We start from the raw sequence: 15,290 nt of genomic DNA on the forward strand, positions 1-15,290 counted from the left end.
GATGCTGCCGGGATGTTTTTCAGTGGCAGGAACTGGGAGACAAGTCAGGATCGAGGGAAACATGAATGAAGCAATGTACAGAGACATCCTTAATGAAAACCTGCTCCAGAGAGCGCTCTGGACCTCAGAAAAGGGCAAAGGTTCATATTCCAACAGGACAATGACCCTAAACACACAGCCAAGATAACAAAGGAGTGGCTATGGGACAACTCTGTCCTTGAGTAGCCCAACCAGAGCTCAGACTTGAACACGATTGAACATTTCTGGAGAGGTCTGAAAATGGCTGTGCACCGACGCTCCCCATCCAAACTGATGGAGCTCGAGAGGTCATGCAAAGAAGAATGGGAGAAACTGCCCAAAAATAGGTGTGCCAAGCTTGTAGCATCATACTCAAAAAATCTTGAAGCTGCAATTGGTGCCAAAGGGGCTTCAACAAAGTATTGAACAAAGGCTGTGAATACATATGTATATGGGATTTCTTTTTTTCATTTTTTTTTTTAAATACATTTTCAAAGATTTCAAACAAACTTTTTTCACTTTGTCATTATGGGGTATTGTTTGTAGAATTTTTAGGAAAATAATGAATTTAATCCATTTTGAAATAAGGCTGTAACATAAAAAAAATTGGAAAAAATGAAGCACTGTGAATACTTTCCGGATGCACTGTATATGGTACAACAGGCACATATCAGGAATATAAAATGCTGGGTTGACATTTTTCTTTAGGTTTAGGTCTGCTTTATATGAACAAGTAACTTTCTTTTGGAGAGCACAATAACAGGATCCAAATCTACCTAAAGCTCCTCACTATCCTGCACATAAATTAATAAGCGCCAGGCTTGGAGCTGAACTATTATCTAATAGGGATGAGCCAAACACCCCCGCCGGTTCGGTTCGCAGCAGAACATGCTAACAGGCATAAAAAATTGTTCGAACACGCAAACACTGTTAAAGTCTACGGGACATGAACGTGAAAAATCAAAAGTGTTAATTTTAAAGGCTTATATGCAAGTTATTGTCAAAAGTGTTTGGGGACCCGGGCCCCGCCCCAGGGGAAATGTGTCAATGCAAAAAAAGTTTTAAAAATGGCTGTTTTTTCGGGAGCAGTGATTTTAATAGTGCTTAAAGTGAAACAATAAATATGAAATATTCCTTTATATATCATGCCTGGGGGTGTCCATAGTATGCCTGTAAAGTAGCGCATCTTTCTCATGTTTATAACAGTAGCACAGGAAAATCATATTTCTAAAGGAAAGTATATAATTTAAAACTGCTTGTGTCTGTAATGTTTTGTCGGATCCCGGCAATATAGATAAAAATACCAAAACAAAATGGCGTGGATGCCCCCCCCCCCCCCCCCCAAAAAAATCAAAGCCCTTCAGGTCTGGTATGGATATTAAGGGGAAGCACGCACCAAATTGTTTTTAAAAATGGTGTGGGGGTCCCCTATGCCCCCAGGCGCTATATACTCTGATACGCAGTATATATATATATATATACTATACGGCCTGCCCTATATACTCTGCAGACAAAGTGGGCCTTAGGTGTTGGTGGTACCAGAACACTGTAACACCTCACAGTTACTCTTGTTGGGGGCATGAATGGACCCCGCTTTGAAATATTATCTGCTTTGACCTCTACCAGCCCCGCTGTTTCCTCTCTCCTGGCCCGGCTGTTTCCTCATTCACGGCCCGCTGTCCTCTCTCCTGGCCCCGATGTCTTCTCTTCTGGCCCCGCTGTTTCCTCTCTCCTGGCCTGGCTGTTTCCTCTCTCCCGGCCCAACTGTTTCCTCTCTCCCGGTCCCACTATCCTCTCTCTTAGCCCTGCTGTTTCCTCTCTCCTGGCCCCGCTGTCCTCTCTCCCAGCCCCGACGTCTTCTCTTCTGGCCCTGCTGTTTCCTCTCTCCTGGCCCTGCTGTTTCCTCTCTCCTGGCCCTGCTGTTTCCTCTCTCCTGGCCCTGCTGTTTCCTCTCTCCTGGCCCTGCTGTTTCCTCTCTCCTGGCCCAGCTGTTTCCTCTCTCCTGGCCCAGCTGTTTCCTCTCTTCAGGCCCCGCTTTTTCCTATCTCCAGGCCCCACTGTTTCCTCTCTCCTGGCCCAGCTGTTTCCTCTCTTCAGGCCCCGCTTTTTCCTCTCTCCAGGCCTCGCTGTTTCCTCTCTCCAGGACCCGCTGTTTCCTCTATCCCAGCCCGACTGTTTCCTCTCTCCTGGCCCCACTGTGCTCTTTCCTGGCCCCGCTGTTTCCTCTTTCCTGGCCCCATTGTTTCCTCCCTCCAGCCCCCATTGTTTCCTCCCTCCTGGCCCCATTGTTTCCTCCCTCCTGGCCCCATTGTTTCCTCTCTCCTGGCCCCATTGTTTCCTCTGTCCTGGCCCCGCTGTTTCCTCTCTCCTGGCCCCTCAGTTTCCTCTCTTCCGGCCCCGCAGTTTCCTCCCTCCTGGCCTGGTTGTTTCCTCTCTCCCGGCCCCACTGTTTCCTCTCTCCTGACCCCCCTGTTTCCTCTCTCCCAGCCTCACTGTTTCCTCTTTCCTGACCCTGCTGTTTCCTCTCTACTGGGCCAGCTGTTTCCTCTCTCCCAACCCTGCTGTTTCCTCTTTCCCAGCCTCACTGTTTCCTCTTTCCTGACCCTGCTGTTTCCTCTCTTCTGGACCCGCTGTTTCCTCTCTCCCAGCCCCACTGTTTCCTCGTTCCTGTCCCCGCTGTTTCCTCTCTTCTGGCCCGCTGTTTCCTCTCTCCCGGCCCCTCTGTTTCCTCTCTTCTGGCCCTGCTGTTTCCTCTCTCCCGGCCCCGCTGTTGTCTAGTTTGCTTAGTGGTAACACGGGCCTTGCTACATCAATTGGAAAATCATTTTTATCGGTGCGGCATGGACATCAGTAAAGGTAAGCATCCATTGTCTTTTTCTTACAGCTATATATTGTATAGTATAGTATAAATTAGCATAGTATAGCTTTTGCCAGGAATTTCAGTTTGCTGAGAAGATGGTGTTTTGCCTGGACGTTTAGTGATGTCTGTTCACAAAATAGTTAAAGCTTGATTCAAAATAAAATCTGATTTAATGCTATACCCGTAAATTTTCTTATTTGTGATCATTAATGTCCATCACGCAAAAAGTTTTGAACTCAAATTAAAGCGCAAAATTCTCAGATAATCCTTGCGCTGTGTGAGTTTCCTGTTTCTCTGTAATGAGTTCTTAATTCTGTTTATTTATTGTTTTATAGACAAGACACACTGGATTGCATTCCCGGGTGTACAGCTCTCAATTAGTATCAATTAGTGCACATTAGATAGCCTCATTATTTACTGTTATGCCTTGTATTGCTAATTGAAATTCAGTGGGAAATAATCAGAGAAATGTACAGGAAACTGTGCAAAGGACAGGTGAGTAATGAAAAACTCGAATCTCCTCTTCAGGAAAGATACAAAAAGGATTTAAATAAGCTATGTTACTACAGGACAACATACAGTATGTTGAGTTAAAGTGATTGTAAGCCTTTACATATACTAACTGAAGTGACTGGCCTCATGTGATACACAGAGATTAAACAAATCCACCTACATCATAAGTTGTACCTGATTATCTGCAGTCTTTTCTTCTCTACGGTCATTCAAAGTACAGAATTACACAGTTTGTCTAAGCTTTCAGAAAGCAGGGGGTGGGGAGATGAAGTTACACCCACTGAATACATCACACAGCACATAGGAACAGAGCTGAGGCTCCCAAACACAAGCTATGTGCTGAAGCTCCCTCCCTTGTCACCTTTTTATCTCTTGGTGTCAGGAAAACCTTCCAGAAGTGAGACATGCAGATAGCAGTAGAATGAAGAAACAGACAGAAATAACACTTGGTGCTCTGAATGGAGACAAGTACACACTATAGATGGGTATGCTTTGTTCATTTTTCATGTCAGAGGTTTCCAACCACTTTAAGTTGGTGTAAATTTCTCATTTCCCAAAGCAGATGCCATTTCCTAATTTTAGTTAAAACCCAAGTATGGGCTAATGGTCTCCCTGGAGCTTAAAAAATGCATCTCAGACTGCAATACTCGCCTTCTTTCTGCCCCCCCCCCCCACCATAGTGTTGGTGTAAGGGGTTACATGGTGTGTTAGTGTTACAGGAAGAATTAGTGTTAGTATTATAGGGCAGCTTAGTGTTGGTGTAAGGGTTACATGGTGGGTCAGTGATAGGGTTACAGAAAGGATCAGTGTTAGGATTATAGGGCAGCTTAGTGTTGGTGTAAGGGTTACATGGTGGGTCAGTGATAGGGTTACAGGAAGGATCAGTGTTTGGATTATAGGGCAGCTTAGTGTTGGTGTAAGGGTTACATGGAGGACCAATATTAGGGTTACAGGAATGATTTGTGTTAGGATTATAGGGCAGCTTAGTATTGGTGTAAGCATCACATGGTAGGTTAGTGTTAAGGTTATAGGAAGGATTAGTGGTAGCATTATAGGGCAGCTTAGTGTTGGTGTAAGGGTTACATGGTGAGTTAGTGATAGGGATACAGGCAGGATCAGTGTTAGGATTATAGGGCAGCTTAGTGTTGGTGTAAGGGTTACATGGTGGGTTAGTGTTAGGGTTATAGGAATGGTTAGTGCTAGGATTATAGGGCAGTTTATTGTTGGTGTAAGGGTTACATGGTGGGTTAGTGTTAGGGTTATAGGAATGATTAGTGCTAGGATTATAGGGCAGTTTATTGTTGGTGTAAGGGTTACATGGTGGGTTAGTGTTAGGGTTATAGGAACGATTAGTGGTAGGATTATAGGGCAGTTTATTGTTGGTGTAAAGGTTACATGGATTACTAATATTAGGGTTACAGGAAGGATTAGTGTTAGGTATATAGGGCAGCTTAGTGTTGGTGTAAGGGTAACGGGTTATATGCAGGACTAATGTTAGGGTTACAGGAAGTATTGGTGTTAGGATTATAGGGCTGCTTAGTGTTGGTGTAAGGGTTACATGGTGGGTCAGTGATAGGGTTACAGGAAGGATCGGTGTTAGGATTATAGGGAAGTTTAGTGTTGGTGTAAGGTTAAATGAAGGGAGAATCTCAGAAAAATACCCAGCTATTGCTTATTGAGCCTCACATTTGCAGTCCTGAATGAGATTTTACAGATTTTTCTGCTGTTAAATAATTGCTGTTGGCATGAATCAGACTCATCCAATGTGAAAATGGAATAACCATTTACTTCTAGAACTTTTATTACTGAAATGTCCTTGACAGAAGAAGATGAAATGCTTGTTCAGTTAATCAGATAACTGCATTAAAAAACTAAACTTCAGAGAGATTTGCCAAGAAATTAATAAAAAGTCATTTACCCAAAAATCCTTCCACTGGAAGAAAACATTGTGATCAAAATGTGTATTTTTGTTATTATATGCACAGCTTCCAAAATATCTCATTACAACTCTAAGCACACATTTTACAATCTGGTATGTCTGTACAGTCCTCTTTATAGTCCAGCTGGACAGAATGAGCACCGCTGCAGCATGCTGGCAGGGGATACGCTTTTCTACTCAGGCTGTTGTTGCTTTGTCAACCACTTCCATAGCGGGCACTTCCCCCCTTCCTGACCAGGACAATTATCAGCTTTCAGCGATGCCACACTTTGAATGACAATTGCGCAGTCATACAACACTGTACCCAAACTACATTTTTTTATCATTTTCTTCCCACAAATAGAGCTTTCTTTTGGTGGTATTTGGTCACCTCTGCGGTTTTTATTTTTTGCTAAACAAACTAAAAAAGATCAAAAAAAAAAGTTTCTTAGTTTCTGTTATAAAATTTTGTTTTCTCCTTCACTGACGGGCACTGATGAGGCTGCACTACAGGGCACTGATGCGGCAGCACTGGTAGGTGGCACTGATGGGCACCAATAATTGGCACTGATGGGCACAGGTAGATGGCACTGGATAGGCAGCACTGATGAGGAGCTACTGATGGGCATTACTAATTGGCAAAAGGGCACTGACAGGCATTACTGATGGGGCGCATTTATGGGCACTGATTGATACATTTATGAGCACTGATAGGCGTTACTGATGGGGCACAGACTGGCAGCTGGTGGCCACTGATTGGCAACTGATGGGCACCTCTTATGGGGGCTGTGCTGATAATCATTGTGCTGAATTATCAGCGCAGATCCCCCCCCCCCCCCGACAGGATGGGCTCTCCCTGTCAGCACGAACCGAGCAAAGCCGTTTACCGGCACTTCCTGGTTCACGCGATGATGAGCTGTGATTGGTCACAGCTGATCACAAGGTAAGACGCCTCCGTCAGAGGCTCCTTACCACGATTGGAGATGTGGTGTGTCATAGTGACACACAGCACCAATGATCGCCGCCCTACACAGCCCTGCAGGCACGCACCAGCATGCTATCCTGCTGGATGTCATCTGAAGCCCAGTCAGGATAACAGAACAGAAAGTGGTTAAGAAAGCAAACTGTAAGAATCTGCACACCCTTGTTTTGGTGTTCCTGGGAAATACTCTATATGCTAAATTTTGCATTTTGTAATTTGCATACTTCGAACCTCCAAACAATTTTATATTTTCTGAAAAAAGAGGTCATGTAGTAATCCATTCAATTAAGGCCGCGTACACACGGGCGGACTGTATGGCCTACTTAGTCCGTCGAAACACATTTCAGCGGACAGTCCGCTCGTGTGTGGGCTTCAGCGGACTTTTTCAGCGTGCAGTCTGGCGTACTAAGTATTTTGGATTTTTCGAAATTCTGTCCGTCATACTTTGGTTTCAGCGGACAATCCGCTCGTCAGTAGGCTAGTTCGACGGACTAAGAATGGCGCATGCTCAGAAAGGATTTACACGGCGGAAGGTTGCATTGCTGTGTATTGGACTTCCTATTTCTAGTCCCGTCGTACGTGCTGTACACGTCATCGCGCAAGCTTTCGACGGACTGTTTGTGCATCCGTGTGTGGTCAAGTCCGTTCATTCGAAAGTATGACGGACTGTCCGTCGGATTGTATGACGGACTAAGTAGGCCATACAGTCCGCACGTGTGTACGCGGCTTTACATGACAATAAATAGTTACTGGTAAATCTATAGAAGATTGTACAATCAGATTCGAAACGTGCATGGCTAGCTCCACTTATTCAGGTAACAAAACTGGGAAAGGCATATAGAGGGAGATCCTTAAAATGGTTCTAAAGGAAGAAGTTTTTATTATTTTAATGCATTGTATGCATTAAGATAAAAAAAAAATCTTCTGTGAGCAGCAACCCCCTCTAATACTTACCTGAGCCCCATCTCGATCCAGAGATGTTGCACGAGAGACTCGGCTATTTGGGACTTTCCCTCCTGATAGGCTGAGACACAGCAGTGGACACCATTGGCTCCCACTGCTGTCAATCAAAACTACTGAGCCAATGAGGAGAGAGAGGAGGCGGGGCTGAGATTCAGCTCAGTGTCTGAATGGACACACAGAGCAGCGGCTTGGCTCGGGTGCTTCCATAAAAAGCTGCTTGCTGTGGTGGCCCCTCCGCAAAAGGGAGGGACCAAGAGTGCCAAAAAGGGACCCGAGAAGTGGAGGATCAGGGCTGCTCTGTGCAAAACCAACTGCATAGAGCAGGTAAGTATAACATGTTTGTTATTTTTAAACAAAAAAAAAAAGAACAAGGCTTTAATATGACTTTAATAATGCTTCGACTCGGGACTTTAAAGTGTTGGTAACTTTATATAGTGAATTTTTCTAGCCATATGGTATACCCTCTGCAAATTCTAACTCCAGACTGGGTGCTCCCCCCTTGGGGCAGAATTTTGCCTCCACTTGCTATTTGTTTTCCTCCAGGAGTGAGCAGTCCTGAGTGCTCAAGGGAACAACATTCATGTAATGACATATTTGACTTGATAACCTCACCCTTAAAGGGCAATTCATTGACACCCTGAGCACTCAGGAAGAGGTTTTAATGAGGGTGGGTGTCATTCAACCAGAAAAAGAAGCAATACTGGGCCACAGAGCAGTGGGTCTACATGGACAGCACTGGAGATGGGGTGAGTATTGCAGCCACAGCTGCCTTTTATGCAATATGATCTGGTCAATAATTTTTTTAACGTCTTATTGGGCCTTGGTGCCGAGTGGCTGCATATTTGCATTCATTAGTCAAAAGCAGCTTTGCCGAAAGCGCGCTCCTCGATAACAGAAAGCTCCCGATTACTGCTTGCGATCGGGAGCATTTCAATCATGTGACCGCAGTGACATCTAATTACGGCAATCACATGTTTATGAACCTGGCTTCCCCTTAAATGGCATGGAGTAGACATGGGCGCCGTCCAAAAATTTGTTTTATTTCCTTGCGTTTCGTATTAAAAAAAAATAGTATTTTGTAATTCGTGTCCGAAATTCAATTCGGATTCGTACGAAATACGAATTTTCGTTAGATTCGTAAACTTTTCATTAAAATAACGAAATTTCGTTATGATTAGTTTACCATTATGAGGGGCTCCCACCATCCCTGTGCTGTGCTGACTTCCTGGGTTTTTAACTTTTAGGTTTGTTAACTTTTTGTAACAATTACGAATGTTCGTTATGATGAATTTATCATTATGAAGGGTTCCCACCATCCCTGTGCTGAGTTCCCGGGTCTGAGTGTACACCCGCTGTGCCCATTATGAGGGGTTCCCACCATCCCTGTGCTGTGCTGACTTCTTCTGATTAGTGAACAAAACACCAGTCATGTTTCTGTTAACGAAATTTCGGAATTTCGGATCCAAATGAACAGAAACATGACTGGTGTTTTGTTCACTAATCAGAAGAAGTCAGCACAGCACAGGGATGGTGGGGATCCCTATATGAAATATGAAATTTCATTAACGAATTTCGGAATTTCGGATCCAAATTAACGAAATTTTGTATTTCATATAGGGATCCCCACCATCCCTGTGCTGAGTTCCCAGGTCTGTACACCTGAGGGGTTCCCACCAGCCCTGTGCTGAGTTCCCGGGTCTGAATGTACACCCACTGTGCCCATTATAAGGGGTTCCCACCATTTTTGTGCTGAGTTCCCGGGTCTGAGTGTACACTTGCTGTGCCCATTATGAGGGGTTTCCACCATCCCCATGCTCACTTTCTGGGATTTTAACTTTTTGGTTCGTTAACTTTTGGTAACAATTACGATTTTTCGTCATGAATTTGGATCCGAAATTCGTAAACGAAATTTCGTATTTCGTACAGAATTCGTATGCATAAAAATGTGTGTAGTGGCGGCTCCTGAAGAGCACGCGCTATGCGTTTTCAAAGTTAAACTTTACCTAAACTGCAGTTTCGTTTGGGTTTTATTTGTCTAACTTGGACCTCTGCATCAGTCTGACTGGATTGTGAGATGTTCAGCCTGGCCACAGGGGGCACTGTCTCTTGTGGCAGGCGTGGAACTAGGGTCTGGTCAGGCGCTTAAGTTACTCTCTTTTGGTAACAGGTCAGTGGGAGTGGCCCTCTCGCTGTGCCCTCTGGGAGAGGGTATTTAAGATGTGGACGTCACGTGGTTCTGGTCCAGTATGAGGTGCTGATTACATGGTCCTGGTTCTCCTGACTAGCCCCCAGGAAGGCTATGGCCTGGGGTGCGGATCCACCCGAATTTGATGTCTCGGGGCTGGCTAGCCCGAGGCAAGGAAACTAAAGGAGGATTCCAAGGTGGTTGGGTGCCATCTCCGGTTCGGGAGAGACCCAGAGTACTTCGAGCATTCCAGGGGAGGACTCTTTAGAAGAACACCACGTACGGGTTGGTTTTCTTAACAAGAGCCTGGAAGGGCTGAAGTTACCGAGAGAATCCGGTCTTGTGGATATCGCCAAGCAGGCTGAAAGATCCAGGTATCCTACAAGTGTTCTACAGCTTAGTTTCCCTACATGTTCTGCAACAATGTCTTTGATAAAGACTTTGTTCCTGAGTTAAGCACCTTGTTGGCTGCTAGGCCTTGTGAGAGAGGGACTGTCCAACCTGAGTGTTCATCCAGCTGCGAATGGCTATTCTCTGGATGCAGTCAAAGTAAGCAAGTTCTTTAACGTTTTTGGACTTTGACATAAGAGTACCTGAACCTTCCTTCCAACCCTCTGATCCCAAGTTGAAAGACTGTTTAATTGACTGAGTTTTGCAAATTAAATCCATTCAAGTGGATCTGTCGTCAGTCTCTAGTTACTGGGCTATTTACCACGGGACATCCCTCAGACGTGCCACAGGGAGAAAAGAAGGTAACGGTAATCCCAAAAATAACCAGCAGCTCCTTTGGGGGTTAGTGCTACATTAGAATTTCGAATTTGTGCGAATTTTCGTAAATTCGTATGAATTTTTCGATTTGTACGAAACTAATCACACATGTCTAGTGTGGAGGCATCGGCTCCAAAGGGTTAAACTTTTCAAAAGGTGATAATGGCTTTAAAGCCCACCTCCAGCCAAATTGTTCTTATTCATACCTCCCAACATTTTGAGATTGGAATGAGGGGCACCTACTAGCAAAAGTATCTAGGCATAAGACACGCCCCCTGCCATGGCCCCTTAAAGGAGAATTAACTAAAAAATCCCTCTAGTAGGAAAGGCGTAGAATTTCTGTCAAGTTTTTAATGCCATTGTAGATCACGTGAAGAATAATAAGTACGCAAACCCTCAGAGAAAAGGCTACACTTGTAAAAGTATGAATCTAAACAACAAATTGGAGGCACTCACTAAAGTGGAGAAGGTCATGAAAGAAGTTTTGTTAGTAGTAAAAATCAGAAAGTGTGTGTGCATCCTTTTATTACTAGAAGTCAACAAAATAAATATACATAAAAGCAATAGTACTACAATCAGTATAACAATCAGTACAGCATATATCAAACTGATAGGAAATAGGACATAGTAAGCTATAATATCATAGATACCGAAACCAAATAGCACTATAAAATGTCAACAGTGAGGAAAGAGAAAAATGTTTATGTAATTATCCTTAAAAATAAGGATGAGATATATTCTCGGTCACAATGGTAAATATCACCAAAGACACAAGGATCGCCCTACTAAACAAGCCAGTCGAAAATTTTCCGCATCATACCCAGACTTTATTATACTTTATGTTCCTAGATCGCTATCACATCTGCGTGGAAAAGCCCTGTTATAAGTATAGCATTAATGAAACATAAACTCACGCTGATCATGTCTTGCGAGCACTCAACTTATTCTCTCTGGAGAAGAGACGCTTGAGAGAGGATATGATATCAATTTACAAATACCGTAATGATGATTCCACAATAAGGATAAAACTTTTTCGCGAAAGAGAGTTCAAAAAGACACGTGGCCACTCATTAAAATTAGGAGAAAAGGGGTTTGAACTTAAACTGAGGGTTTAGAGGGTTCTTTACTGTAAGGCCGCGTACACACGCGGGGACTGTTCGCCCAACTTTGTCCGCTGAACAGTGTTTCGGCGGACAGTCCGCCCGTGTGTGGGCTTTCAGCGGACAGTTTCAGCGAACAGTCTGCTGAACAAAGTTTTTCGGAAATTCCGAAAAACTGTCCGCTGAAACTTGGTTTCAGCGAACAGTCCCCTCGTGTGTAGGCTTGTTCGTCAAACTAAGTTCCGCGCATGCTCAGAAAGGATTTACACGCCGAAAGTTGTAATGCAGTGTATAGGACGTCGTATTTTCCGTCCCGTCGTACGTGCCGTTCACATCATCGGGCACGGTTTCAGCAAACTGTTCGTTCGTCGTGTGTGGGCAAGTCCGTCCATGCTAATTTTGAGCGGACTGTTCGCTGAAACTGTTTGACGGACAAAGTTGAGCGAACAGTCCCCGCGTGTGTACGCGGCCTAAGAGCGCCAAGGATGTGGAATTCCCTTTCACAGGCGGTGGTCTCAGCGGCGGGCATCGATAGTTTCAAGAAACTATTAGATAAGCACCTGAACGACCACAACATACAGAGATATATACGTTGTAATACTGATATAATCGCACACATGGGTTGGAATTGATGGATTTGTGTCTTTTTTCAACCTCACCTACTATGTAACTATGTAACAATGAGTGACAGGTAATTAACTGATAGCTGAGCAACTTCTGAGCACCGAAAGAAAAAAGCTACTTGTTAAGTAGAAGGAACCCTGCCCTGACATAGGCTTTAATAAATCCTGAGGGATACAGAAATTTCTTCAGATATTCTGGACCTGCTCTTGTGTAAAAAAAACAACCCTTTATTAGCCTCACTGGAGTATATTTACCAAAGATTTGCTGGGAGCATTCACCCAGTGAAAACATTCAGATTTAAAGGGATTCTGCCAAATTCAAGCTATGTATTGTATTGTTAGTTGTGAAAATCTTGTTGATCAGATTTTGCCACAGTGAGTCTTAATAGTACAGTAGTAATTACTGAAAATAAAAGTGTGCCCCCCAGAGCTAACCAACAAGCAGGCTGGTATCCCTATAGCAAGGGAGCGGTGAGCACACTGATACTATCTCACATGTTCTTCAGAATTGGGGGTGCTTTGAAATAGATTTCCCCAAAAAAACAGCAGCCCCTCTCCCAAAGCACCAGGGCCCTGATGCTGTGCCACTGGGCTTTTTGGTATCCCAATGTTCAAGAGTGAGTGCCATCAAGGGGAGCTCCCAAAGCACCAGAGCCCTGATGCTGTGCCACTGGGCTTTTTGGTATCCCAACTGCTTGCTTCCCTCTGGGGGTGCAAAGAGGTGTCAACCACTCTTCCATGATCCGGGTTTTAGAGGTCCCTTGGGCAGATCAGAGGAAATAGTAATGCTGTCCACCCTCCTTAATACTCAAACTCCAATTAAACCCTTTGGAGGGCTTTGTAAGGGAGGGAAGATTTGGCATTAGAGGAATCCAACAGTGGCATGATTGGGATGTTGAGGTCCCCCCACAAAATGGTCAATCTGGATGCCAAACCTTGTAATTTAAGCTTGATGGTTTAAAAAAAAAAAGCAGCATGTTTAGATAGGGCAGTATCGGTCAGCTAAAATCACAGGAGTACCCTGAAAGGCACCCCTCAGGAAGAGGTAGCACCCTTCTGGGTCAACCAGTTGTTCCATCACCTGAGGTCCTGAGCGATGTGCTTAAAGAAATAAATGGAGACCCCCCTGGTTTTGGAGGTTGCAGCAGTGGCATTTAAACTCCAATGTAGGCCCTGTTAGCTTTTTCACAGCTGGCATGGTTTTATATGGCTAGGGAACTCTGCGGATCTGATCCATCCTTGGCTATATTTGGCATAAGTGTCCAGGGGAGACATTTAGAAGGTTTAGACCCAGAGTTGGACTTTAGTATGGTGAAAACAAAGCTTCAGCTTTTGTAAAATTCTCTCTGTTTTTATCTAAACGGGGCAAAAAAAAAAAACTCTAAAGCCCCGTACACACGAGAGGACTTATGTCCGACAGACTTCCGAAGGAGTTCCGTCGGAGTTCTGCCGGAGTTCCGACGGAGTTCTGACGGACTTTTCGGCGGAGCGGACTTGGCCACACACAATCACACTAAACTCCGACGGATTCGAACGTGATGACGTACGACTGGATTCGAATACGGAAGTTCATAGCCAGTAGCCAATAGCTGCCCTAGCGTCGGTTTTAGTCCGTCGGAATAGCATACACACGAGCGGAGTTTTCGAAGGGACCGGGTCCGGCGGAGTTCCGTCGGGAAAATTTGAAGCATGTTCCATATTCTAAAGTCCTTCGGACTTTGGCGAGTCAAAAGTCCGTTGCAGCCCACACACGATCGAATAGTCTGACGGACTCAGTCCGTCGGACTTTGGATGTTGAAAAGTCCGCTCGTGTGTACGCGACATTAGTTTACAGAACTTTTTTTAACTCTCGTAGACTTAAGAAGTCCAAAAAATTAACTAAACTGAAATCAGCATTTATGGATGTTTTGGAAAGAAGAGGACAGACAAAAGCCAGAGTCAGGAGATAGATACATCCCTGTCATTTATCATAAAATAAATTTTTGACATAAAATTTCTCCATAAAATTTCTGCTACAGGGAAAACATTTTTATGCAACATTAAGTTTGTTAGATTATATTATTTTCATTCTAAATATATACTGCTGTAATAGGGTGAGATTGCAGGATTACCCCAGAGGAGACTCTAATGGCGTATACTGTTATGTTTATCCACTTTCAGACCGGACCATTTCGCTGGTAAATGACCAGAGGTCTTTTTACACTTTGGCACTGCGCTGCTTTAACTGGTAATTGCGCGGTCATGCAATGTTGTACCCAAACAAAATTTGCGTCCTTTTCTTCCCACAAATAGAGCTTTCTTTTGATGGTATTTGATTGCCTCTGCGATTTTTATTTTTTGCGATATAAACGTAAAAAGACCGCAAATTTTGAAAAAAAATGATATTTTCTACTTTTTGTTATTAGAAAAATCCAATAAACTCAATTTTAGTCATACATTTAGGCCAAAATGTATTCAGCCACATGTCTTTGGTAAAAAAAAAGTCAATAATTGTATATTTATTGGTTTGCGCAAAAGTTGTCACATCTACAAACTAAGGTACGTTTTCTGGAATTTACGCAGCTTTTAGTTTACGACTGCCTATCTCATTTCTTGAGGTGCTAAAATGGCAGGGCAGTACAAAACCCCCCCAAATGACCCCATTTTGGAAAGTAGACCCCCTAAGGAAATTGATAAGAGGCATGTTGAGCCCATTGAATATTTTATTTTTTTGCCTCAAGCGATTGAATAATGACAAAAAAAAAAATTTTTTTTTTTTTTTACACAAAGTTGTCACTAAATGATATATTGCTCACACATGCTATGGGCGTATGTGAAATGACACCCCAAAATAAATTCTGCTGCTTCTCCTGAGTATGGGGATACCACATATGTGGGACTTTTTGGGAGCCTAGCCGCGTACGGGGCCCCGAAAACCAAGCACCGCCTTCAGGCTTTCTAAGGGCGTAAATTTTTGAGTTCACTTCTCACTACCTATTACAGTTTTGAAGGCCATAAAATGCCAAGATGGCACAAAACCCCCACAAATGACCCCATTTTAGAAAGTAGACACCCCAAGCTATTTGCTGAGAGGCATGTTGAGTTCATGGAATATTTTATATTTTGCCACAAGTTGCGGGAAAATTACAAACTTTTTTTTTTTTTTTTTTTTTTTAACAAAGTTGTCACTAAATGATATATTGCTCATGCATGCCATGGGCATATGTGAAATGACACCCCAAAATAAATTCTGCTGCTTCTCCTGAGTACGAGGATACCACATATGTGGGACTTTTTGGGAGCCTAGCCGCGTACGGGGCCCCGAAAACCAAGCACCGCCTTCAGGCTTTCTAAGGGCGTTACAGTTTTGAAGGCCATAAA

This window comes from Lithobates pipiens, unplaced genomic scaffold, assembly GCF_037356315.1.
Source record: "Lithobates pipiens isolate NorthernLeopardFrog02 unplaced genomic scaffold, aLitPip1_a1.2 Scaffold_19, whole genome shotgun sequence".
In the NCBI taxonomy this organism is placed as follows: Eukaryota; Metazoa; Chordata; class Amphibia; order Anura; family Ranidae; genus Lithobates; species Lithobates pipiens.